The sequence below is a fragment of the Schistocerca piceifrons genome, chromosome 5 (genome assembly GCF_021461385.2).
Source record: "Schistocerca piceifrons isolate TAMUIC-IGC-003096 chromosome 5, iqSchPice1.1, whole genome shotgun sequence".
Lineage (NCBI taxonomy): Eukaryota > Metazoa > Arthropoda > Insecta > Orthoptera > Acrididae > Schistocerca > Schistocerca piceifrons.
In genome coordinates this window covers 503,718,048-503,745,483 of record NC_060142.1, presented here as the reverse complement: position 1 = coordinate 503,745,483, position 27,436 = coordinate 503,718,048, and the positions used below count along the sequence as shown (strand labels likewise).

General features: G+C 42.9%; 1 protein-coding gene across 1 annotated transcript in view; it reads left to right on the top strand.

Moving 5' to 3' along the window:
* The first annotated feature begins 11,064 nt into the window (after window positions 1-11,064).
* The window catches only part of LOC124798657 (venom dipeptidyl peptidase 4-like), a 280,747-nt gene continuing 264,375 nt past the window's right edge, over window positions 11,065-27,436 (top strand). The window contains exon 1 of the mRNA XM_047262159.1: window positions 11,065-11,205. The gene's annotated coding sequence lies outside the window, so the exon portion shown is untranslated. The remainder of the gene's footprint in view (window positions 11,206-27,436) is intronic.

Here is a 27,436-nt window from a genome sequence, read left to right as displayed (position 1 = left end):
TTCTAAGATAAGTCGTAGTGTCAGTATTTCCTCACGTGTTCCAGCATTTCTACGGAATCCAAACTGATCAACCCCCTGGTCGGCTTCTACCAGTTTTTCCATTCGCCTGTAAAGAATTCGTGTTAGTATTTTGCAGCAGTGGCTTATTAAACTGATAGTTCGGTAGTTTTCACATCTGTCAACGCCTGCTTTCTTTGGCATTGTAATTATTATATTCTTCTTGAAGTCTGAGGGTATTTCGCCTGTCTCATACATCTTGCTCAGCAGATGGCAGAGTTTTGTTAGGCCTGGCTCTCCCAAGACTGTCAGTAGTTCTAATGGAATATTGTCCACTCCCGGGGCCTTGTTTCGATTTAGGTCTTCTTTATAATACTTATATCGTCTTTATTGGAGTCAGGGTTACGAATCTCCACGTAGTTTGTAGGTATATAATTAAAACTGTATGCAGACAGAATATAGCTGACAAGCTTTTCTCGGTCTGGAGTTGCACTACTTTGGGTGCAAGGCGTCCGTGGCAGGGAGGGAGACTGGCACCGCGAGTACCACGCTATTCCACGACGCCTAATCCCTCTACCAGTACCACGCTATCTCACCGTGAAATCCCGCTATCAGTACCATGCTATCCCACACGACGTAATCCCGCTATGAGACCCACGCTATCCCACACTAAGTAACCGTACCACACTATCCTACATCGCATAATCCAGGTATCAGAACTACCCTGTCCCACATCGCATACTCCCGCTATCATGGTCGGATACAGCGCTAAACTATTCCGTACGTCTATTGCACTGTAGCGCCCATCCCGAAATCGTTTCCCGTTACAGTGACATAATCAAGTGTAAAAATACTGCCGTGTAGCATTCCGACCAAACAATCACGTCCAAGTACACGGCTGTGCTACACATTCCGGCTAATGTTCCGGCTCTATCCCATACATAAGAATGGTACAAGAGAGGGGCAGTCTCCCTCCCTGCCACGAACACCTTGCACACAAAATAGCGCAACTGGTCTAGGAGTATGACTGGAAATCACGTTAGCGAAAGTGTCGCCATGTTTGATCTTTAGAGTATAAACGGAGATCTGAGAGCCGCAACTGATCAGTGTTCCGTGGTAGTTGAAAGTGTCAACACGGATTCCTCCAAAGTGCTAAACATCCCTCAGCTATTAGCGAGGAAGACAAGACCAATAGACGAACGCTTCGGTTTGTGGTTGTTACAGCAGAACCTGGATAATCTGGCTACTGACATTTGCGACATGAATTACACTACTTAACGAGAAGCCGGTCGTTGTGACCGAGCGGTTCTAGGAGCTTCAGTCCGGAACCGCGCTGCTGCTATGGTTGCAGACTCGAGTCCTGGCTCGGGGATTGATGACCTCAGATGTTTAGTCCCGTAGTGCTTAGAGCCATTTGAACCATTCTGAACTTAGCGAGAAGAATGTAAATGTGCTTACACATACTACAGAACCGTTTTGGAATAACATTACGGTGGTTAAAATCTGGGATCAAGTGGTCTGTCGAGAACAATTAGAAAGAGGACAGTCTGTAATGTTAAAGGAGGAGATGTGGAGTTGATTTAGCTGTTATCTACGTAGTAAATTCTTCAATTTTGTCACAGCGAGACACGGCGTCAAGACAAAGTTGCCTTTTCTCCTACAACGGAACGAGAGGGAAACAACAAGAGGGATACGGGAAAAAATCGGCAAGGAAGCATTGGAAACTGTTTCGAGGAAATACAAAAATCCTATGGTTATACCATATAAAATGGAATTAGCTGACGTTAAAATGGATGTTCTGATGGAAGAGCTGCCTGGAATATTGCTACAGCTACGTTTATACGGCTATTACCTTTTGGATTTGGACATAACGCAAATGTTTGCCTCGATTTTTAACAAAATGGAGATGTGCGGCTACTTAACATTAACCCACGACTTCTGCATGGGAGGAGATCGTCAGGGAAACAGCAATGTGACTGTGGACGACGATAAAACAGTTTGAATAGACTGTCTATCGTGATTAAGCTCCAACTGTAGAATAAAGATATATAACAAATTTATATGTCAAATCACAAATCCGGAAGTGAAGAAAGATACTGGTAACCACATTATAGAGTTATAAAGTGTCAAGACTTGCGACTAATTACGAAAACATTTAGGTCTTCCTTGGCTAAGCAGCATGGCATTACCAGCTTGGATGCTACAGTGTACAACTACAGAATGGACCGTGCTTTCGACTCTGTGCACGAGTGTTTACGTGTATTAAGACACCAACAAACAGTATTCAGAATGTGCTGCACTATACTCTGTGCCACTTTGTTCCATGTGGCGTCAGTTAACTGATAACGTACCGAACAACTGTTGTGTTGTGTTTAATAACGTTCTGCAGTTTGTTTACTTGGGTAATAAGAACACCCGAAAATTGACAGGTGTACAAGTAACTCTTCCACATGCTCCAGACCGAGAAAACCTTATCAGCTATATTCTGTCTGTATACAATTTTAATTATCTACCTATGAACTACGTGGAGATTCTTAACCCTGACTCCAATAAAGACGATATAAGTATTATACAGAAGTGTTATGTTAAAGCAGGAGCAACTTATGTTTCTCAGTATAGAACATTGTTCTCTATAATACCGTCCGATATAGATATTGCAGAATTGGGACTGATTGACACGAGCAAAGTTATTTCACAAGTCCTAAGAAAAAGAGTAACTGTATCAATATACTTAAACCATTCCCTGTTAAAGAAATTACACCTTTCAGTACAGTTAATGTGTTATGTGCATGGAAAAGGAAACTGCAAATGGAGAACATCGAAGTAAAGAAAAGAAAATTGGCGTACACTGAGAAGAAAACTGCTATAAGGGAAGAATATAAGCTACAAATGGAAAAGGAAGAGGCTGTTGTGAATGTACAGGCCAAGTTTACGTATTGCTTTAAACACAGTTTATGGAGAAATCAGGCTACGACTGAGGAACACGAGGTAATAGCATTTACTGTAAAGAGCAGTGGTAAGTATCCATTTGTTGGAGTCCTGGCCGTAAACGGCGGATTGGAGCACGTTTCCTATGTTAAAGGACACTCGAAAAATCTGTTTATCAAGCTCCATTCCTCCTTGGATCTGCTTAAAAAAGGTGGATGTATTATGTTGAAATGTGGTGTCATACATTCAGCAATATAACAAACGTTTGCAGAACTTATAACCAACGGAATAATAACTTTTAATGACAATTCGTTTGCAAAAGTTGTGAAGTTGAAGTTCTATACCGAAATTCCACAAGAACGTGCGACAGAAACACTGTCAGCCTACACACAGGAACATGTGGAGTGTCACAAAAATAGCATTACGCAGGAAATAAGACGAAAAATTAAAACCCCTGAATGCTCTCGCCTAGAAGAACTGCCGGAAGGAACTGAACTAATTGTTAAAGCCATAAAAGAGGTAATTTACTGAAAAAAATAGATTCATACAGGAATTTGAGAAACTACCTACTCTGTATTTGTCATATTACTGGCTGGAGAAATAAACAGTTGATTCAGATGTGGATTTAAATTAAAAGTTAAAACTTAAATTGCACATTATTAAAACCACACCGAACAAAAACAAGGAAAGAGTCGTATTCTCTATGAATATATATATATATGCAAAAGTTAATAAAGATATGGTACCGTACTAGATTATTTACATGTCTTATGCGCTAATCAACCAAACCAAGACATTTCCTATATACAATGATCCGTGTGCAGGTACTTCAGATGTAGAAAGTGGATAATCAGGTGACCTTGAAAAGTACTTCAAACTAGTTAATTTAAAGTAATCAACCAAACCAAGACATTCCCTATATACAATGATCCGTGTGCAGGTACTTCAGATGTAGAAAGTGGATAATCAGGTGACCTTGAAAAGTACTTCAAACTAGTTAATTTAAAGTATAGTTATGCTCTTTTCGTACCTACATGACATAATAAAAATAGATTAGAAGAGCATATTTTTTTACAAAAAAACTCTCCCTCTTACATACCTAGTATCTTCTACAAGAAAAGTCCCTTACAACAAAGTACACCATTGCAGCGCATTCGTGTTCGATGCTTTAGAAATACGCCATGTGATGCCTCCCGAGCTGTCCATTTCATCATAGCATGCACAGTGAGTAAATGTTGCACTAGCAACGCTGCTGTCGAAGACGGGAATGCTGAGAAAGAATGTGTCACACTTAACCAAAAAATGGTTCAAATGGCTCTAAGCACTATGAGACTTATCATCTGAGATCATCAGTCCCCTAGACTTAGAACTACTTAAACCTAACTAACATAAGGACATCACACACATCCATGCCCGAGGCAGGATTCGAACCTGCGTCCGTCGCAGCTGCGTGGTTTCGGACTGAAGCGCCTAGAACTGCTCGGTCACAGCGGCCGGCTGTGCCTAACTGTCAATTTCCTTTGATATTTATGTCAGTCTACCTCACAACTTCTTTCCATCTATCTGAATGATTCTCAGCCTCGTACCTCATTATACATCGTCAAGTGAATCTACAACTTTGATGCCAGTGCCTGCTTGCTATGATAACAGTAATATCCCCCCTCTCTGTAACAGTCTGTACTTGGGGTGTAATAGAGTCTCTTCACCAACTGATCAGCATGGTAATCAGAGAGAGAATTTAAGCGTATATTTACCCTCTCAAATGCATCCGAAAGTATAGCAACCATCGGATTTGGTTTCGGAAGACTAATCCATTATTCAGTTTGAAGACGTTGGGTGTCTCTCCAGTTCAGGAGATGAAGCCAAGTTGACTCGTCCTATTTCACTAGGAGAGTGGCACCACGTTGATGTAATGAACTGAGTCAAACTACTATAATAAATGTGTGTGCTCGTATCAGTCGAAGTTCAGTAAAGAGCGCTTCAGCGCTTCTCATTACATTTTAGCTATCCATCAACCTGCACAAACACATTCACGTTGGTCATTAACTATGTTACTGACTATCGTTTGATGAACACTTCTTTACCATCGAATTCGTCTGATCTGAGTGCCAGTTATGCCGTTCTGGTTGGGAACTAATTTATGTGGGATGATAATTACAGCACTTGACTGGGAATACAGTGCACGTTTCATTTGGTGTTCATATCATGTAGTGCCGGATACTTGTGTTTTACAACACCAGTTTGAGGGAGCCTTGGTGTAACACTAGACATCTGCTTCCTCGACACAGTGGAAGATGAGATTAGCTATATAGGTCATCACCTTCGGATAGCTGTTGAAACGCTCTACAATATCGCAAGCCCTTCTGGTATTCATTTGTTGCGATGTCTTTCAGATTTTTGTCAATGAGAAACATCGCCTCAGTGTTTTATTTCTACTATCCTGCGGGTTGCAGAAAAAGGCTTAGTTTACATCATGCGATCGATTTTAGCTTTGTATGAGAGCCAATGGATCGAAACGTGTTGATGTCAGTTTAGCACCTGGCATAGCCGGATTTTGTTTTTCGATATATCGGAAGAGAGAGACAATAAAAAATGGTTCAAATGGCTCTGAGCACTATGGGACCTAACATCTGTGGTCATCAGTCCCCTAGAACTTAGAACTACTTAAACCTAACTAACCTAAGGACATCACACACATCCATGCCCGAGGCAGGATTCGAACCTGCGACCGTAGCAGTCCCGCGGTTCCAAACTGCAGCGCTAGAACCGCACGACCACCGCAGCCGGCAAGAGAGAGACACGGTAGAACTTTATACGAGGTTCTATTACAAGAAGTGTTATAACTGGTTAAAGTTGGATGCAAATAGTTCTCTCAAAACCTACCGAATTTGCTCAGAGAAGTAATAGAAATTGTATGTATCTATTCTCGTGGAATCATGACTGTATTTATTATGGTCATGACGGCGTCTTTAAAAATAGTGTAACCACAATTCCTGTATAATTTAATACTTCATATCCTCTAATTAGAGACACGTTTAATTAGAAACACCACTAATTAGACACCACTTGAATTATAGCTCGCTTTGGAACCTAGCAATGATAGTGTTTTTCCCGACGTGTGAGTAGATTGCGTGAATCAGGCTGTGATTATCAAATTGCTTACAAAACTAGAATGCAGGAGTCTGCTATATGATTAGAAACTTTAGACATGTCGGTAGAGAGGAGTTACAGAGCAAAAGTGTCAAATGTAAGCACGCATATAGTAATTGGTTTTGAAGTAACGGAGGAGAGAGAGAGGTACGGTAAAATCTTATAGGAGGTTTATTACGAGACAGGCTCTCACGATTTGTTTCGTAAACGCAGGTGTGACATACCTTCGCATTGGCAACACGGGACTTGCCATAGTGTACAAAACAGCAACGTACTCTTGAATTATAGCATGTTGTTGTCAGACATAAAATTAAAATTACAGTAACTGAATTTGGGGGAAAACCCTATTATGTGAAACTAACAAAACTGCTCCTCAAGCATTATTTTATCTGGAGTATAAATCTGGAGTATAAATCTTTTGGGCAGAGAAGTAATTTTGTAAAACATATATGTGTAGGTCAGTGAAAACATTGCAAAAATAGAATGTCGATGTAAACACTGTAAAATGAAATGCCAATGAAAACATTATGAAAATGAAATGTTAATTAATTATTCTATTTTCTTGTAAGTCATTATCAATATTGAATTGCTTGTGTTAATTACTTGTGAAATATATATTTTTTAAAACATTTAGTCCGTAGTGGACTGGTTTTTGAGTCTGTAACTGTATGTTTAAAATACAAACAGAAATACAGAATTTTTGCGCCAGTCACCATACCCAACAGCTAACCGCAGCGCGTTTCCAAGCTCACTCCGCAATCTTCAGGTGATATTTGCTCAAATTTCATTGGTTTACGTATGGTTTGTGTTGTGGACTGGCAAGACAGCCAATCCACTAGGAGGAAGCCGAAAGGCACGCGTTTAAGCTCACGCAGGCTAGCGTGAGGTCTGGAACAGGTCAGGGAAATGAGACTAGCAAAAATAGTACGTAGCTGCTGGAATACTTAACTTTAATCCATAATTGGTGAACATCGCTCTTGACGGTACATGTTTTACAGCATGAATAGTAACTGGTAATGGCGCCTTGCTAGGTCGTAGCAAATGACGTAGCTGAAGGCTATGCTAACTATCGTCTCGGCAAATGAGAGCGTAATTTGTCAGTGAACCATCGCTAGCAAAGTCGGCTGTACAACTGGGGCGAGTGCTAGGAAGTCTCTCTAGACCTGCCGTGTGGCGGCGCTCGGTCTGCAATCACTGATAGTGGCGACACGCGGGTCCGACGTATACTAGCGGACCTCGGCCGATTTAAAGGCTACCACCTAGCAAGTGTGGTGTCTGGCGTGACACCACAGTTTGACCACTTATTTACGTTTGGTTTGCTAGCTACAAGAAGTGATCGAGGGTGACGAAAATTTTTCGAGTAATCTTGCAATTTTATCTCCATCAAAACGTTTATCCGTATTTTGACTAAAACTATCCTTGTTGCAACCGGTGTACACAGAAATCCCCGCTGTTTACTGCTTTTTGAAAAAAAATAAAGGTATCCTGAGCTGTACGAAGTTAGTTAACGACGATTTCAAGGGTGAGTGCGAAAGCAGACGACGTCCTTGACTATACGAGAAACGGAGGACGGAAATTCAACATGCTTCAAACGTGGCGGGCGTATACTGAGGTGACAAAAGTCTTGGGACAGTGATATGCACATATGGTGGTGGTACTGCTTACAAAAGCTATAAAAGGGCAGTGCATTGGCGGAGCTGTCATTTGTACTCAGGTAATTCATGTGAAAAGGTTTCTGACGTGTTTATGGCCGCACGATGGGAATTGACAGACTCTGAACGCGGAGTGGTAGTTGGGCGCATGGGACAGTTCAATTCGGAAATCGTTAGGAAATTCTGTATTCCGAGGTCCACAGTGTAAAGAGTGTGACGGGAATAGCAAATTCAGGACATTGCCTTTCACCATGGACAACGCAGAGACCGACGGCCTTCACTTAACGATCGAGAACAGCGGCGTTTGCGTAGAGCTGTCAGTGCTAACTGGCAACCAGTACTGCGTGAAATAACCGCAGAAATCAATGTGGGACGTACGAGGAACTTATCCTTTAGAGCAGTGCGACGAAATTTGGCGTTAATGGGCTACGGCATCAGGCGACCGACGCAAGTACCTATGTTAACAGCACGACATCGCCTGCAGCGCCTCTCCTGGGCTCGTGAACTTGCGTTTGGCCCCTGGACGACTGGAAAACTGTGTCCTGGTCAGCTGAATCCTGATTTCAGTTGGTATGAGCTGATAGTAGGGTTCGAGGGTATCGCAGACCCCACGAAGTCGTGGACGTAAATTGCCAACAAAGCACTGTGCAAGCTGGTGGTGGCTCTATAATGGTGTGGGCTGTGTTTACGTGGAATGGACTGGGTCCTCTGGTCCAACTGAACCGATCATTGACTATAAATAGTCATGTTCGGCTACTTGGATGCCATTGCCATTCATGGACTTCATGTTCCCAGACAACGATAGAATTTTTATGGACGACAGTGTGTCATGTTAACGGGCCTCAGTTGCTCGCGATTAGTTTCAAAAACATCCTGGAGAGGTTGACGGAATGATTTGGCCACCCAGATCGCCCGACATGATTCCCATCGAACATTTATGGGACAAAATCGAGAGATCAGTTCGTACACAAATCGTGCACCGGTAATACTTCGAAATTATGGACGGCTATAAGGGCAGGGTGGCTCAGTATTTCTGCAGGAGCTTTCCAACGATTTGTTGCTGAACTACGCATGGCAAAAGGAGGTTCGACACGATATTAGGAGGCATCACACGATTTTTGTCACCCCAGTATATAGGGTCGTCCATTGATAGTGACCGGGCCAAATATCTCACGAAATTAGCGTCAAACGAAAAAACTACAAAGAACGGAACTCGTCCAGCTTGAAGGGGGAAACCAGATGGCGCTATGGTTGGCCCGCTAGATGGCGCTGCCATAGGTCAAACGGATATCAACTGCGGTTTTTTTAATAGGAACCCCCATTTTTATTACATATTCGTGTAGTACGTAAAGAAATGTGAATGTTTTAGTTGGACCACTTTTTTCGCTTTGTGATAGATGGCGCTGTAATAGTCACAAACGTATAAGTACGTGCTATGACGTAACATTCCGCCACTACGGACGGTATTTGCTTCGTGATACATTACCCGTGTTAAAATGGGCCGTTTACCAATTGCGGAAAAGGTCGATATCGTGTTGATGCATGGCTATCGTGATCAAAATGCCCAACGGGTGTGTGATATGTATGCTGCTCGGTATCCTGGACGACATCATCCAACTGACCGAACCGTTCACCGGATGGTTACGTTATTTAAGGAAACGGGAAGTGTTCAGCCACCTGTGAAACGTCAACCACAACCTGCAACAAATCATGACCCCAAGTAGGTGTTTTAGCTGCTGTCGTGGCTAATCCGCACATCAGTAGCAGACAATTTGGGCGAGAATCGGGAATCTCAAAAACGTCGGTGTTGATAATGCTACATCAACATCGATTGCACCCGGACCATATTTCTATGCACCAGGAATTACATGGCGATGACTTTGAACGTCGTGTGCAATTCTGTCACTGGGCACACGAGAAATTACTGGACGATGACAGATTTTTTGCACGTGTTCTATTTAGGGACGAAGCGTCATTCACCAACAACGGTAACGTAAACCGACATAATATGCACTATTGGGCAACGGAAAATCCACGATGGCTGCGACAAGTGGAACATCAGCGACCTTGGCGGGTTAATGTATGGTGCGGCATTATGGCAGGAAGGATAATTGGCCCCCATTTCATCGATGGCAATCTAAATGGTGCAATGTATGTCGATTTCCTTTGTAATGTTCTACCGATGTTACTGCAAGATGTTTCACTGCATGACAGAATGGCGATGTACTTCCAACATGATGGATGTCCGGCACATAGCTCGCGTGCGGTTGGAGCGGTATCGAATAGCATATTTCATGACAGGTGGATTGGTCGTCGAAGCATCATACAATGGCCCACACGTTCACCGGGTCCGACGTCCCCGGATTTCTTTCTGTGGGGAAAGTTGAAGGATATTTGCTGTCGTGATCCACCGACAATCCCTGACAACATGCGTCAGCGCATTGTCAATGCATGTGCGAACATTACGGAAGGTGAACTACTCGCTGTTGAGAGGAATGTCGTTACACGTATTGCCAAACGCAGTGAGGTTGGCGGACATCATTTAGAGCATTTATTGCATTAATGTGGTATTTACAGGTAATCATGCTGTAACAGCATGCGTTCTCAGAAATGATAAGTTCACAAAAGTACATGTATCACATTGGAACAACCGAAATAAAATGTTCAAACGTACCTACGTTCTGTATTTTAATTTCAAAAACCTACCTGTTACCAACTGTTCGTCTAAAATTGTGAGCCTTATGTTTGTGACTATTACAGCGCCATCTATCAGAAAGGGAAAAAAGTGGTCCAACTAAAACATTCATATTTCTTTACGTACTACACGAATATGTAATAAAAATTGGGGTTCCTATTTAAAAAACACACAGTTGATATCCGTTTGACTTATGGCAGCGCCATCTAGCGGGCCAACCATAGCGCCATCTGGTTTCCCCCTTCAAGCTAGACAAGTTTCGTTCTTTGTAGTTTTTTCGTTTGACGCTTATTTCGTGAGATATTTGTCCCGGTCACGATCAATGGACCACCCTGTATGAAATTTAATCTCGTTTATGCTTACGATCCGTCAGCTAAAGAGCGTGGCAGCGTTGACGGAGAGTAACGACGTGCAGCGCAGCGCAGTTTGACGAGGAGAGGCTCAGCGGGCGCTGCGCTATACGTCATTCTCCGGCGAGCGGCGCCGATTGGCCGCGCCTCGGAGGCGAAGGTGAGCGCAGCAGGCAGTCTGCTCCGGTCAGCCATGGCGCGCAGGCCGCCGTGTCACCACCAGCACCAACACCACCAGCCGCACCAGCAGCAGCACCAGCACCCGCAGCAGCAGCAGCAGGCGCCGCTGCCGGCGACAACCTGCTGCGCCAAGGGCCACGCCGGCGCGCCCCGGCCGCAGCGCCAGTCGCTGCAGCACCAACACCAGCACCACCTCCCGCACAGGACGTCCCAGACCGAGCAGCCCACCAGCGCAGACTTCGCCAGGGAGCAGGTCAGACCCACACGTCTAACCTCACATCACAGGCCAGCGGTTCCCAACCTTTTAGAGACCATTACTCCTGAGTGCAGTCATGTATTAGCCAGCTCCCTAAAGTCCCCCTCCCCGCAAAATCATCGACGATAGCGCTAAACCAAACTTAAGAAACAAAACCAACTTCCTTTGAACACTTTAATTTTTAAAATGCGAAAGATAAACCGTATCTCGATTTTGTAGTTGCTTTATTTAACCTCGAACAAGTGCTGGCCAGCCTGGATGTGGTTTTTAGGCGGTTTTCCACATCCCACGAGGTGAATACCGAGCTGGTCCCCACGTTCCGCCTCAGTTACACGCGTCGCAGACATTTGCAACATGTCCGCACTATTTCACGATGTACATAGACGCAGACAGTTGGGGCACACTGACTCCGTCCTGGGGTGTACGGGGTGGCGGCAGGAACGGCATCCGGCCATCCCTAACACTAACATTGCCAGATCCGTTGTAACCACGCCGGCCCTGCGATTGCTGCGGGACTATCTACATCAACATTTATACTCCGCAAGCCACCCAACGGTGTGTGGCGGAGGGCACTTAACATGCCACTGTCATTACCCCACTTCCTGTTCAAGTCGCGTATGGTTCGAAGGAAGAAAGACTGCCGGAAAGCCTCCGTGCGCGCTCGAATCTCTCTGATTTTACTCCTCGCGAGGTATTAGTAGCGGGAAGCAATACATTCGATACCTCATCCAGAAACGCACCCTCTCGAAACCTGGACAGCAAGCTACACCGCGATGCAGAGCGCCTCTCTTGCAGAGTCTGCCACTTGAGTGTTTGTTAAACATCTCCGTAACGCTATCACGCTTACCAAATAACCCTGTGACGAAACGCGCCGCTCTTCTTTGGATCTTCTCTAGCTCCTCCGTCAACCCGATCTGGTACGGATCCCACACTGATGAGCAATACTCAAGTATAGGTCGAACGAGTGTTTTGTAAGCCACCTCCTTTGTTGATGGACTACATTTTATAAGCACTCTCCCAATGAATCTCAACCTGGCACCCGACTTACCAACAATTAATTTTATATGATCATTCCACTTCAAATCGTTCCGCACGGATACTCCCAGATATTTTACAGAAGTAACTGCTACCAGTGTTTGTTCCGCTATCATATAATCATACAATAAAGGATCCTTCTTTCTATGTATTCGCAGTACATTACATTTGTCTATGTTAAGGGCCAGTTGCCACTCCCTGCACCAAGTGCCTATCCGCTGCAGATCTTCCTGCATTTCGCTGCAATTTTCTAATGCTGCAACTTCTCTGTATACTACAACATCATCCGCGAAAAGCCGCATGAAACTTCCGACACTATCTACTAGGTCATTTATATATATTGTGAAAAGCAATGGTCCCATAACACTCCTCTGTGGCACGCCAGAGGTTACTTTAACGTCTGTAGACGCCTCTCCGTTGAGAACAACATGCTGTGTTCTGCTTGCTAAAAACTCTTCAATCCAGCCTCATAGCTGGTCTGATATTCCGTAGGCTCTTACTATGTTTATCAGGCGACTTTGCGGAACTGTATCGAACGCCTTCCGGAAGTCAAGGAAAATGGCATCTACCTGGGAGCCTGTATCTAATATTTTCTGGGTCTCATTAACAAATAAAGCGTATTGGGTCTCACACGATCGCTGCTTCCGGAATCCATGTTGATTCCTACAGAGTAGATTCTGGGTTTCCAGAAATGACATGATACGCGAGCAAAAAACATGTTCTAAAATTCTACAACAGATCGATGTCAGAGATATAGGCCTATAGTTTTGCGCATCTGCTCGACGACCCTTCTTGAAAACTGGAACTACCTGTGCTCTTTCCCAATCATTTGGGACCTTCTGTTCCTCTAGAGACTTGCGGTACACGGCTGTTAGAAGGGCGTAAGCGAAAGAAAGAAAGAAATGAGTCAGTGACACAATCGGTACTGCTTATTTCGATCAACATTCTTTTACAGAATGATTGGCTCCAGTGTACAACACTGCCCGTGATGTTTAATATCTGCCACACAAACACACACATATATTGGCCCCGTTATTTGTTGATACTCATACCGAATACAAGCCGCATGGGAAACTGAAGTCGCTTTAAACCGAAGGGCAAATTTGAATCTCTGGATGTCAAGCAAAGAGACAGAATATACATAGAAAGGCTGTGGCACTTTGTTCAGCGCTCCCTGCGGTGCCACAGTGTACTATTATCCGCCATATTTTCGGAAGTCATTGTATACGAGTGACGAAAATGAGGAAGTAATGCCGTGTATAACTGGCGTTCGGAAATCGGTTCACTTGGCCTCAGCTGCTTGCTGTGTGGTGCAATCTTTGTTTTGAACGCTGAATTCACGAAAGCGTTAACAAACAAGGCTATAAAAATGTGACTGCTGCTCGTTTCATTCGCAGCAATTCAAGATGTGCTCTTTGGTTCCTTCCTCTCCACACTCTCGGAAATCGCAACATATTCGGAAATAAACAGCCAAGCATTTGTGCCATGCAAGAATATAAATGCCATAGTTGCTTATTTCACTCGCAGCAGTTTGATTAGATTCATGCTTAAGCACACTCTCTGAAATCACGAAATAGTCTGGGGAAAAGGCGGCCAAATATTTGTAACAAGAAAGCAGCAGCGTCATGTTACCTTTTTAATTTGAAGAAATCACGAAATCGAAGAAACTCATTCCTGATGGAACACGATCTTATATGCAGATAACATCGAACGTTGAAGAATATTATCCAATTACATGAATAGGTAAGTCCCAGACTGTGTTCCAAAAGCGGAGATGGAAAGAAAAACTACTAGAACGCGAACGTACACTACTGGCCATTAAAATTGCTACACCAAGAAGAAATGCAGATGGTAAACGGGTATTCATTGGACAAATATATTATACTAGAACTGACATGTGATTACATTTTCACGCAATTTGGGTGCATAGATCCTGAAGAATCACTACCCAGAACAACCACCTCTGGCCGTAACAACGGCCTTGATACGCCTGGGCATTGAGTCAAACAGAGCTTGGATGGCGTGTACAGGTATAGCTGCCCATGCAGCTTCAACACGGTACCACAGTTCATCAAGAGTAGTGACTGGCGTATTGTGACGAGCTGGTTGCTCGGCCACTATTGAGCAGACGTTTTCAGTTGGTGAGAGATCTGGACAATGTGCTGGCCAGTGCAGCAGTCGAACATTTTCTGTATACAGAAAGGCCCGTACAGGACCTGCAACATGCGGTCGTACATTATCCTGCTGAAATGTAGGGTTTCGCAGGGATCGAATGAAGGGTAGACCCACGGGTAGTAACATATCTGAAATGTAACGTCCACTGTTCAAAGTGTCGTCAATGCGAACAAGAGGTGACCGACACGTGTAACCAATGGCACCCCATACCATCACGCGTGGTGATACGCCAGTATGGCGATGACGAATACACGCTTCCAATGTGCGTTCACCACGATGTCGTCAGACACGGATGCGACCATCGTGTTGCTGTAAACAGAACCTGGATTCATCCGAAAAAATGACGTTTTGCCATTCGTGCACCCAGGTTCGTCTTTGAGTACACCATCGCAGGCGCTCCTGTCTGTGATGCAGCGTCAAGGGTAACCGCAGCCATGGTCTCCGAGCTGATAGTCCATGCTGCTGCAAACGTCGTCGAACTGTTCGTGCAGATGGTTGTTGTCTTGCAAACGTCCCCATCTGTTGACTCAGGGATCGAGACGTGGCTGCACGATCCGTTACAGCCATGCGGGTAAGATGCCTGTCATCTCGACTGCTAGTGATACGAGGCCGTTGAGATCCAGCACGGCGTTCCGTATTACCCTCCCGAACCCACCGATTCCGTATTCTGGTAACAGCCATCGGATCTAGACCAACGCGAGCAGCAATGTCGCGATACGATAAACCGCAATCGCGATAGGCTACAATCCGACCTTTATCAAAGTCGAAAACGTGATGGTACGCATTTCTCCTCCTTACACGAGGCATCACAACAACAATTCACCAGGCAACGCCGGTCAACTGCTGTTTGTGTATGAGAAATCGGTTGGAAACTTTCCTCATGTCAGCAAGTTGTAGGTGTCGCCACCGGCGCCAACCTTGTGTGACTGCTCTGAAAATCTAATCATTTGCATATCACAGCATCTTCTTCCTGTCGGTTAAATTTCGCATCTGTAGCACGTCATCTTTGTGGTGTAGCAATTTTAATGGCCAGTAGTGCATTTCCTTCGACTCTCTATTGCACATCTCCGCATGACCACAGAGATCGATTAGAGTTTCCAAAATTATCATCGTTCGTCTTAGAACTCCTAAGGACTTTTACAGTTGATGTGTCCTTAAATGACACGTTATTATATAAAAAACCATACCTAGAGTGACGTGCTTGTGATAAATCTTCAACGCACCGTTGCCCTGAAACAGTGTACTGCCATAAATCGCAAGTTATAATACGAAAATGGCGAAATGATGAATCCTCTCAAAATTAGCGAGCATGGGGCGTTACGTGACCGATATCTGATTTCAGACGAATGCCAGGCGAAAGCGGTTTTGGCTTCCTCATTTTAGCCACTCGTCGTTCTGTGGTTGTTTTAAAAGCGAGGTAGTGGGTGTCCTGACTTGTAACAGATGTAATTGCCGAATTTCTTTCCGAAATCATTCCTAAAGTTTGAGCAGTTAACTACACACACAGACGCAGTATAACTACGAATATGTCCCATTTCATGTGCGTATTGTTTAATAGTATTATCTGTGGGTGTTTCGTTCCTTTGTGTCATACACCAGCACAGAAAGAACTTTCATGTGTTTACGTGAATGTGTGAATTTATTGTTTGAGGCTATAATGCGTGCACTATACTTGCTGTTAGTAAATCATTCGGTTGCTGGATTCAATACTTTTGAACTTACGATGTCAGCGCTTTGTATCTGTCCATTGTCACTAATAATAATAATCATATAGGAAACTTCAAAAAAACTTGCTAGATATTTCAGAGAACTACTTAATTGACCAGAACCACCACAAAGAACCCTTCCCCCTACCCCCATACACACAAGAATCAGAATATGAGAACACTTAACACTAATTTGTAGCCCCCAGATGAAAAAGAAACAGCCAGGCAGATCAAAAGACTAAAAAACAATTAAGCATCACCAGAAGATTGAATCATGGCAAAAATTCGCAAACCAACAGACTCAAACACCATAAATCCCCAAAATCATATAAGACATTTGGCCAACAGAACAAATTCCAGAAGATTGGAAAATTTCGTCAGTTCACCCGTTGCATTAGAAAGGGAACAGAATAAATGTAAATAACTACAGAGGAATCTCATTAATATCAACTGCATTCAAAGTTCTATCTCAGTATCTTCTCCACAGAGCATAGAAACGACTTGAACCAAAAAATTGGAGGATATTGGCAGGATTTATAACAGGCTTTTCGCGTGCAAAGCAAATCTTGAAACTAAAGCTAATCTTTAGACATCAGAGATGCTGTGGCAAAAGTTTAGTCAGCGCGTATGTTATTTCAGAAAAGCCTGTGACTCATTTGACCGCGAATCACTCGTCCAGATACCAACAGAAGAAGGTCTAAATCTGAAAACACTGGTAATCGTATATTAAACACTGACCGACACAACGCCCAAGGTTAAATTTGTTGGGGAACTCTCAGATCCTTTCTGAATCAAAACTGGAATAAGTGGAATACCTCCATTACTTTACATCTGTCTCCTTGAGAAAGTGATACAAGAATGTCGGTAATAGAAATCAGTCCTCAAAATTGACCAAGTGATCATTTAGGCAGAGGCAAGTTACCAGTAGATTGCCTAGCATCTGCAGACGGTTTATCAGTACAAACTCGTGACATTTCATCAATCCAAAATCAAATAGAACTCTTGAAATAAACTGCAAAAAAGGTCGGACTTCACATATATTTGAAGGACAGAGTACAAGACGTGCAACAAAGAAGCAACAAAATTCATGGAGACGAAATATGGAAAAATTAAACGAGTTGCACAGTTTAAATATTTCGGTGAAACCACTCAGAAAAATGGAATAGAAACATAAGCAAACGTAAATAGATGCCAAAATATGGAAATTGCATACCAACTTAACCAAAATGTCTACAGTAAGAAATGTATCTTCAGGCACACACAGCTAAGACATTGCAATACAGTAATTAAACCGGAATGCCTCTATGGATCAGAAACACTTATTTTGAACAGGAAAACAGACAGTGAAAATATTGAGAAAAAGTAGCGAAAAATTGTAAGAGAAAGTCTGCCCCTAGAACTTGTACACGAACAGTAGCGACTCCTAAGCAGTCAGGAAATCAAACAACACACAAATATCCACGCTGACATTGTATTGGGAAACGCAAGTTAAGAATCTGTGGACAATTTTAAAAAAATGAACACAGACACATTTACGAAACAAACAGTTGATTTGTTTTGACAATAGTAGCAAAGGCAAAACGGACGCGATGAAATGAATTGCTGAGATCTGAAATAGGCAAGAATTGCTCCTCCGGAAGATGTCCACAACTGTGAAATCTTCAGGTCGAAAAATTCACAATGGCAAGGTGACCACAAAGGAAAAACCAAAGAAGATGACTGGAACAACATAATCTGAAGAGAGATAAGATGTCCACAGGAAGAGAAGAAAGAAATATGAGCACAAAGGAAGGCAAACGCCTGCCTCTTAAGTACTTTGCGTAGTACTAATGGGCTTATTCGCGAATAATAATAAAAATAATAATAGTAATAACAATAATAGTACTGTGTACGCTCTACAACAGTGTAGGACTCATTACATCGTTACTGTTGTTTTGTGCTATCAGTTAGTTCATTTACCCTTAGGAAGTGAATAAGGAGACAAGTTAGGGTTTACTGCGGAAACTGCCTTCAACTCTGAGAAGGTATTCGCATGACGTATTTAACTATATGTGATGTATATGCCTCAATTTCACCATCGTAAATGTATTGTAGAAAGTATAAAATCTATGTGTAGTGCATGCACTGTGTGAGGAAGATGTGACATCCACAAACTGCGACAGGCTTTCTCAGTATTTAAAAAATGTAATTTTTTTGTATCTTGTGTAACCAGTACTGCAGCCTTCATAAGTATTGATAACAATAATCACCTTAAAAAAACAATTTCGTTTCATGAGCGAAACACAACTTAACCCTTTTGTTTTCACCCCTCACAAAATTTAGTTTTACCCATAACCCCCTTGGGTTGGGAACGACTGCCATAGGCACTTACAGGCCAGCTGTGTTAAGGTTGGGGTCCAACATCTAAGCCACATGACAGAGGGCAAGAAGCCGAGTTTCTGTCATTACGTACTATGTGGAATGGGAAAAGACAGTTGTAATTTTTCACGTTTATAACTGAAACCAAGCACTGATTGTAACAATTGAACGGCATCTTGTTTTAGTATAGTCAGTAGCCACATGAAGAATATCACATAAATTGTTATTTCTTAGGAACAAAATGGGTTTACATCAATTTGTTCGCACACAGACGATGTGACTGTAATTAAGAACATTAGAGCAAAACACAGAGAATTTAACCTAGAAACCCATAGGGCTTTTATCGACCTTTAGAAGGCTTTCGACCGTCTGAGCAGCGATAGCTTATGGAAGACTGTGTCTGAACTTCGTTGTCCTTATAACCTAACTAAAACTGATACTGAAACGTCTTTATAAAACATGTACACTGCAATAAACATAAATAGGGATCATTAGAAAATAATAATTAACGAAGGTCTTTTTAATATTTACATTGACTTAATTCTTCATTAATGGAAATGTAAAGAAAACAAAATAGTTAAGATAAGTACCTGAATGTGTTTGCCGATGATATCGTTATTATTCAAAAGAATGAAAGTCACCAAATATCTGTATACGAACTGAACGAAATATGTAACAAATGCAATTTAAAAGTTTCTTGTAATAAAATAATAATAGCATTCAGTGGAAAATATGTAGTCAGATTAAAAATTATTGTAGATAATTCAGTTTCAGAACAAGTCTCTCGAAGATCTTACTTAGGCTGTGGTATAATTTTTGATTCTGATTCCTATATTCAGAATAAAACATACAAATTCGAAAGTCTCGCGATAACTGGAGACAATACCTCATTAAAATGCCATGTCATAGAATTCTCCAGCAGATCTGAACTACAGGCCGGATGAGAGAACAGATATTATAAGACCTCGGAAAACATAGAAATGATTTTGTTTGTGAATTCGTAACAGGCCATAGCCTAATCCTTGAAAGGAGGACGGGGACGACGACGTGCAGTACTGCAGTAACCCATTCATCCGCAATCCCCAAATACAAACGAGATGGTTAGCGTTTCTACATTTGGCCCCTTGAAAGTCTAAGAAACACCCTGATACAATATGCTGGCAGTGCTTCCCTTTTACAAATGACTGAATTACAGTTCTTTAGTCAGTTTCTGTTTTTGTTGCACTGTGAATTATTTAGTTGACCATTTCCACAGGATGCATGCAAAATATCAGTTTGACAGGAAACCTTTAGTCTTATGATCATTCCTTAACAACAAACGTGAAACAATTTATTATTTTTTATAAGAAATGGCATCCATTTCTATCCATAACGGCCAGCTTTTACACAAAATGGGCGTTTATATTTTATGACGTTTGCTTAATCCAGTACCGATACCGCAACAGTATCAGAATAAGAAGTATAATATATCAGAAAACTATTGTTGTGATATACGTATAACGTTCAGTCGCCTCAAAATCTTCGCCATTCATCGAGGACCGACATACATCCTAACTTTCAGTTCACGGAAATATTTCCACAAGGCTCCGGAAATATGGTTGCTGCATAGCTTTGTGTAGTTGTTGGATTAAAATTCTCTCTTTTCAAAGCAAGGGTCCAAATATTCCTTCTTACTTCATCAGTGGGAGACCTATAACCATTTACATAGCAAAAGTTATAAGCCTGAGCAGAATAAATAAGAAAAGGGAGACCCTGTAATTAATATTTCGTAAATTTTCGCACGGGTTGTAAACATCATGCAGTTGGTAATATTTAGACACAAACAAACACTCTTACAATACACGGAATGCCTGGTAGCAACCAGGTGTAAACATCATGCAGTTGGTAATACTTAGATACAAACAAACACTCTTACAATACACCGAATGCTTGGTAGCAATCAGTTCTTAGCTTCAGCCTGTAAATTCACTTACGTAATCTTTAAAAATGTGATCGCTACATTTTTTCTACTCTGACGGAAAACAGAATTTCAACACCATAAAATAATTAATATAGAATAATTAAATTTCGGCAATACATTTGTCTAGGTAACATATTTAAGTGATACACATTGCAAGGTCACAGGTTAAAGTAGGCACAAGATAAGCCATTGCAAATGTGAAATGCTGGTACGTTAATGGGCGGTGTAACCGCCAGAATGTTGAATACAAACATGCAAACGTGCATGCATTGTGTTGTACAGGTGCCGGATGTCAGTTTGTGTTATGGAGTATAGCTGTTGCTCTTGTCGGCCGATAATGTCCCACATGTGTCGACTGGAGTCTCATCTGATTTTTTTTTTTTTTTTTTTTATTAGTGGCTAGGGCCTCCCGTCGGGTAGACCGTTCGCCTGGTGCAGGTCTTTCGATTTGACGCCACTTCGGCGACCTGCGTGTCGATGGGGATGAAATGATGATGATTAGGACAACACAACACCCAGTCCCTGAGCGGAGAAAATTTCCGACCCAGCCGGGAATCGAACCCGGGCCCTTAGGATTGACAGTCTGTCAGGCTGACCACTCAGCTACCAGGGCGGACGATTGAGCATCCAAGGCATGTTGGGTTACAAAGCGGTATGTGGGCGAGCGTTATCCTGTTGGAAAATAGCCCCCTCGAATGTTGTTCATTAATGGCAGCACAACAGCTCGAATCGCCAGAATGATATACAATTTTGCACTCATGGTGCGTGAGATAATCACGAGTGTGCTTCTGTTGTACGAAATCGCATCCCAGACCATAACTCCAGGTGTAGGTGCAGTGTGTCTAGGACGCAGACAGGTTGGTTGCTGGCTCTCCCTGTAACCAACACACAGCCATCATTGGCATCGAGACAGAACCCGTTTTCATCAGGAAACACAACAGAGCCCCATCCTGCCGCCCAGTGAGCTCTCTCTAGACATCACTGAAGTCGCTAATGGAGATGATTTGCGGTCAATGGAATGCACGCTACAATGATCTGGTTCGGAGCTGTCGTTGAAGTAACCGATTTGTAACAGTTCACTGTGTCACTGAGGTGCCAACTGCTGCTCTCCCGTCCTATTAGATAACCTCGATCAAACTCAGGGAGGTGTTGATAATGGCGTCTTTGTGGCCTTAAAGGCATTCTTGACTAACATCACGTCCAATCTCAAAGGTAAGTAATGCCCACGATCGTTGCATCGTATTTAAAGCACACTCGGTTTGCATCCTCTAGTGTCACTACTAGAGCCACTCTTATGCGACTGAATTGGACTGAGCGGAATTTGAATGAACATCATGTTTCAGATGCAGACACACGCCTACCAGCTCTCGTTTATGTCGCACAGCTCCTACTTGGTGTTGCGAATTTTTTTCGTGATTGTATTTTTAAAACAGCTCTATGTGTAGTGCGAAATATTACCTACTTAGGGGACTGATGACCATAGATGTTAAGTCCCATAGTGCTCAGAGCCATTTGAGCCATTACCTACTTAACACATGTATGTTGGTGTAGCACAAGTTTCATCATTGTAGTAATGAAATCTTCACTGATATTCCATAAGTAACCTAAAAATGGATGCTATTATGTCCGTTGATCGAGATGTTGGTTTCAACGTAATGACGTCCTGTGTCATCTCTATCATCTCTGACCTAAGCGTCTAACTATCTAGTCATTACACTGCTGCAGGATACCATATTATACACCCACCTGTCGCTAACGAACTAAGCGCGCGAGTGTTCGACTCCAAGGTAACAGTTTGAATCCTGGTTTCAGAAAAATGTTTCAACACCAGTGTTTGGCTGTCAACGGGACGAAAGGTGGTGGCGTAAATTACGTCCCTGGTCACTAGAGTTTGCGCCTATGTCCTGGATTAAATCCCGAATTACTCCGTACTGTCTCATCGAGCGAAGACATGCGACGATGTTGATGGTGATCGGACGGGGATGTTGGGCTCAGCGTGTCCCTTGGTACTCTTTGGAAGGAGATTGTTAAGTGTCGGCGCTGGGTTTCACTCTCTCTCTTCCTCATCATCGTACAACACAAATATGACACCATACTACACACACACATACACACACCTACACTCAGCTGCTGGAGAGAGGCCACTGTGTGTAGAGGAAAAAGCTCTTTTCAGCAAGGCGCCTAAATAATACATTGGGGTCTGTGTGTGAAATCTTGTGGAACTTAACTGCTAAGGTCATCAGTCCCTAAGCTTACACACTACTTAACCTTAATTATCCTAAGGACAAACACACACACCCATGCCCGAGGGAGGACTCGAACCTCCGCCGGGACCAGCCGCACAGTCCATGACTGCAGCGCCCGAGACCGCTCGGCTAATCCCGCGCGGCATTGGGGTCTCTCAGTCTCTTCAAATCAATAGTGCCTTTCCTGGATTAACTACTCCTTGCGCAGTAAAATGAAATTTTAAGACGGGAAAAAACAAAATTAGAGATCATCGATGTCTCATACCGCAACAAGTTTTCAGTCTATTTTACGGTAGCACTGTGGCTCAATCACATTTTGCCTACTTATGTCGGATCTCCTTTCTTCAATTCCAAGCGCCTCTGGTGGTAGAGGTGTGTTATAGAGGTGCACTTGGGCTTTCCGCCAAGGAGGACCGGGGCTCGAGTACCGGCATTTTTAATTTCCCGCCAATTCCCGGGTGGGAGGTGGGGTGGGACGTCAGCACAGCCCTGGGACAAAGAAATTGCCACCAAAATTCTAAATACCCGCCAAAATTCGAAATTACCAACAGTAGGTTGAGTGGGACAGTGGGAAGGGGGGAGGGGGCTGGGGCCCACGTACAGGCTGAGAAAAACACGTGACGTCATCCGGGGGTGGAGGTGGACGTGGTCGGGGGCGGGGGTGGACGTGGACGGAGGTGGAGGGGAAATTAATTGATCAATTTCATTTATTTGCATATCAATTTGATATCAAAATTGCACCGAGAACCCCATCTCCCTACTACATATGTGGTGATTACTTATACAGCGTCGCACCCTTTTCAGAACGTCCTATCTAAATCTAAGTACATTATCCTTAATGTTGATTCATCAGGAATCTGCTGCTCGGAGTATAAACGCACGTTGTTCAAGTACCAACAACCAGTACCATAGCGCAGCACATTTCATGGAAAAATTCGTTTGTAGAATTTGGAGCTTTTTGCGTCTGCGTCAACGACTTTTCCTTCTTAGACGACTGCACTGCTTTGTTCTTCGTGTGCAGTTTACTATGTATGTGTTACCCAGTTTGGGGCTGGAGCACCCGATCTGCTTACTGCACGTTCGACAGAGGTCAGTCTCTATATCAACAGTTCAAGCGTTGGCCATAGTAACCGAAGATCTGAATTTAGATGATAGTTTTAACTCAAAGAAAGCATCATGAACACAAACAGTCTTGAACTCTAAATAAGTGCTATACGACAAATTTTTATTGGCGCACGCACTCCCTAGTTATGAATCGGTGGAAGACGCTAGTAGTCAGAAAACTTCTTTTATTTGCCCCACTGCAAATATCAGGGTTGGCATTTACACTTTATTATAACGTACTGTACATTATTTTTCTCAAGTGTTTTGTGTACTTTATGACAACAATAAAGTACGCGACAGTATTGTATTTGACATTATTTGATATTTTCTAGGATTCATGTTACGTAAATCATTTGAAGATCACAAAAGTTAGCAGTAATTAGTATGACGGATCAGCCAAGTAACTGAACTATGAACATTGTACTCGCCTTTGAACGCAACCTAACCTCGGACGTCAATATTGTGAACGTCAAAGTTTCTTGTCACATGAACTTTAAACTGTCAGCTCATCCTATTACAGTGTAAAAAAACACCATAATTTACGCGTTGCGAATGTCAAGTTTTCATCATCAGAACAACTTCACAACAATCTGGACTTTGCTTCCACTTCCACTTCTAAAATTTCGTCTTGCAGTGGTCAAGAAAATGTTACTGCAGCTGAACTGGCCGTGACATATTAAACTGTAAAACGTAATTTGTCCTACAACATTACGGGCTGTATCGTACAACTATATAAGATTATTTGCGTTAGTAAAGTACAGCTTCAATATTCGTCTGGCTAGAAGCAAAATGGAAGCTCTAGCTACAGAAATGTTTGGACCATAGGCTATTCAAAATGGAATAGATGGTCTAAATATAGACAATTTATTTTGCTGCTTATGGACTAATGCTTATAACAAAGAAACATAAAACTGTTTCCATTAGTGGTACAATATTTTACAGCCAATTTTAGCATTCTCAGTAACTTAACAGATTTTTATGAAAATAGTGATGAATCTGCTGATGACATGTTTCAGGCAACTCGAAAGTGAACGGGAAAATACAAATTACCTTCTATAATATATCTGAGCGAAGTTCCGACAATACCGATGCAAATTTTGGAGTTACTCGCTCTTTATTTACAAATATGAGCGATTTGGTGTCTCATTTGACTGAGGGAAATTATCGTGCACACAGTGTGCATGACTGCATCAGACATGCCATGAAGTTTTGTATCATACGACACAGAGCCTGTAATTTTGAAAATTTATGCTCTTTATTCCCATTCTACTGTAAAGAAAGAAGAACTGAAAAAAATTATAGAATCAGTGGATGGAGGCTATTCACAAATGAAACGCCGTATCCCTCTAAGTCTCTCTCTTTACAATTGTGTACATTAAGTTTTACTGTGTCTTACTGTTTTCTTCCCAGAAAATACCTGAGGTATACATTTGTGAATATTCAACTTTTTCATCATGTGCAAGTGCTGCCAGTTGTTGGGTATCACTATGAAAATAACAGCAAGTCAATGCAGCAGTGCGCAGTAGCTCGTGACCCCTAGAATAAACGTATGTGGTTGATTCGCTATATTCTATTGTATAATTGAGTACTTCTATCGCTATTTTGCATGATGACGATTGAATGATCACGTTACTATTTACTACAATAACCAATTTTTTGTAATTAGTTGTTTTAGTCCGTAAGATGAAGCCAAGTGTACAAAGTATGTTTTGAAAAAGGGTTCATATTTTTGTATAAATCTTGCATCTAAAATATTACCACATAAAGAAAAGTTTTTCTTCCTCTAGAACAAAATTCAGGTCTGAAAGGGATATGGGAACAAGGTGGCTCTCTGTTTTACCCAAAATAGATATGTTGCTATTAAACTGGAAAGCCATCAGAAGTTATATTGTAAGCTGTCCAATGATTTTGCAAAACTTATGGATGCTTATTTTGACTCAAATTTACTTGCATGTGATAGCCATACGTGAAATCTGATAAAATTCTCTCGAACTTCCAACCACGTCAGGTGGTTTAAAATCCACAGTTTTCAGGCCGATCAATTACTTCTCGGCTACTGTCAAGTGATGACTGTCTTCCGGATGCTGCCGTCCTTATAAGCGGCGCAGCCTTCTGTGACGTCACTGGTACTCGCACGAGGTCTACAAGGAAGATTGGCCATGGCACGTACGTCGCAACACGTGACTCTGCAGGTCTTACAAGTGCCAGCAGTCGTCTCCGGGGGGGAGCAAGTAACTATTTCAGACGAGTTTAATAATTGTTGACTGCACATTTAAAGGCAAGCAGGTTCTCGACAGCACACCACAAAATTAAGACTTTTCGTTGGTATCTTTTCAGTTAAATATTGATTTTCCGAGGGCCCTGCACGGAGCCGAGAGTTCCCGAAGTGAGGCGGACAAGCCTACTAGTGTGACGTCACAAGTTCGTAGCAGGGCCCATATATCTCTTTGGCCCCGTACTCGCACCAGCGCCATAGAAGGTAATGTTTTCGTAGTGCGTCCGCCGGCGCCGCTTCAACCTTTCGATGGCCGGGACCAAGCCGTGCTTAGCTGCAGGCCTCCGTCTCTATTGACGGTGTTGTCACAAATTTTTATCTGGATCGCTTCTTTTATTACGCTATACCAGACTACACCACTGGCCATTAAAATTGCTACACCACGAAGATGGCGTGCTACAGACGCGAAATTTAACCGACAGGAAGAAGATGCTGTGATATGCAAATGATTAGCTTTTCAGAGTATTCACACAAGGTTGGCGCCGGTGGCGACACCTACAACGTGCTGACATGAGGAAAGTTTCCGATCGATTTCTCGTACACAAACAGCGGTTGACCGGCGTTACCTGGTGAAATGTTGTTGTGATGCCTCGTTTATGGAGGAGAAAAGCGTACCATCAACTTTCCGACTATGATAAAGGTCGGATTTTAGCCTATCGCTATTGCGGTTTATCGTATCGCGACATTGCTGCTCGCGTTGGTCGAGATCCAATTAATGTTAGCAGAATATGGAATCGGTGGGTTCAGGAGGGTAATACGGAACGCCGTGCTGGATCCCAACGGCCTCGTATCACTAGCAGTCGAGATGACAGGTATCTTATCCGCACGGCTGTAACGGATCGTGCAGCCACGTCTCGGTCCCTGAGTCAACAGATGGGGACGTTTGCAAGACAACAACCATCTGCACGAACAGTTCGACGACGTTTGCAGCAGCATGGACTATCAGCTCGGAGACCATGGCTGTGATTACCCTTGACGCTGCATCACAGTCAAGAGCGCATGCGATGGTGTACTCAACGACGAACTTGCGTGCAATAATGGCAAAACGTCATTTTTTCGGATGGATCCAGGTTCTGCTTATAGCACCATGATGGTCGCATCCGTGTTTGGCGACATTGCGGTGAACGCACATTGGAAGCGTGTATTCGTCATCGCCATACTGCCGTATCATCCGGCTGATGGTATGGGGTGCCATTGGTTACACGTCTCGGTCACCTCTTGTTCGCATTGACGGCACTTTGAACAGTGGACGTTACATTTCACATGTGTTACGACCCGTGGCTCTACCCTTCATTCGATCCCTGCGAAACCCTACATTTCAGCAGGATAATGCGCGACCGCATGTTTCAGGTCTTGTACGGGCCTTTCT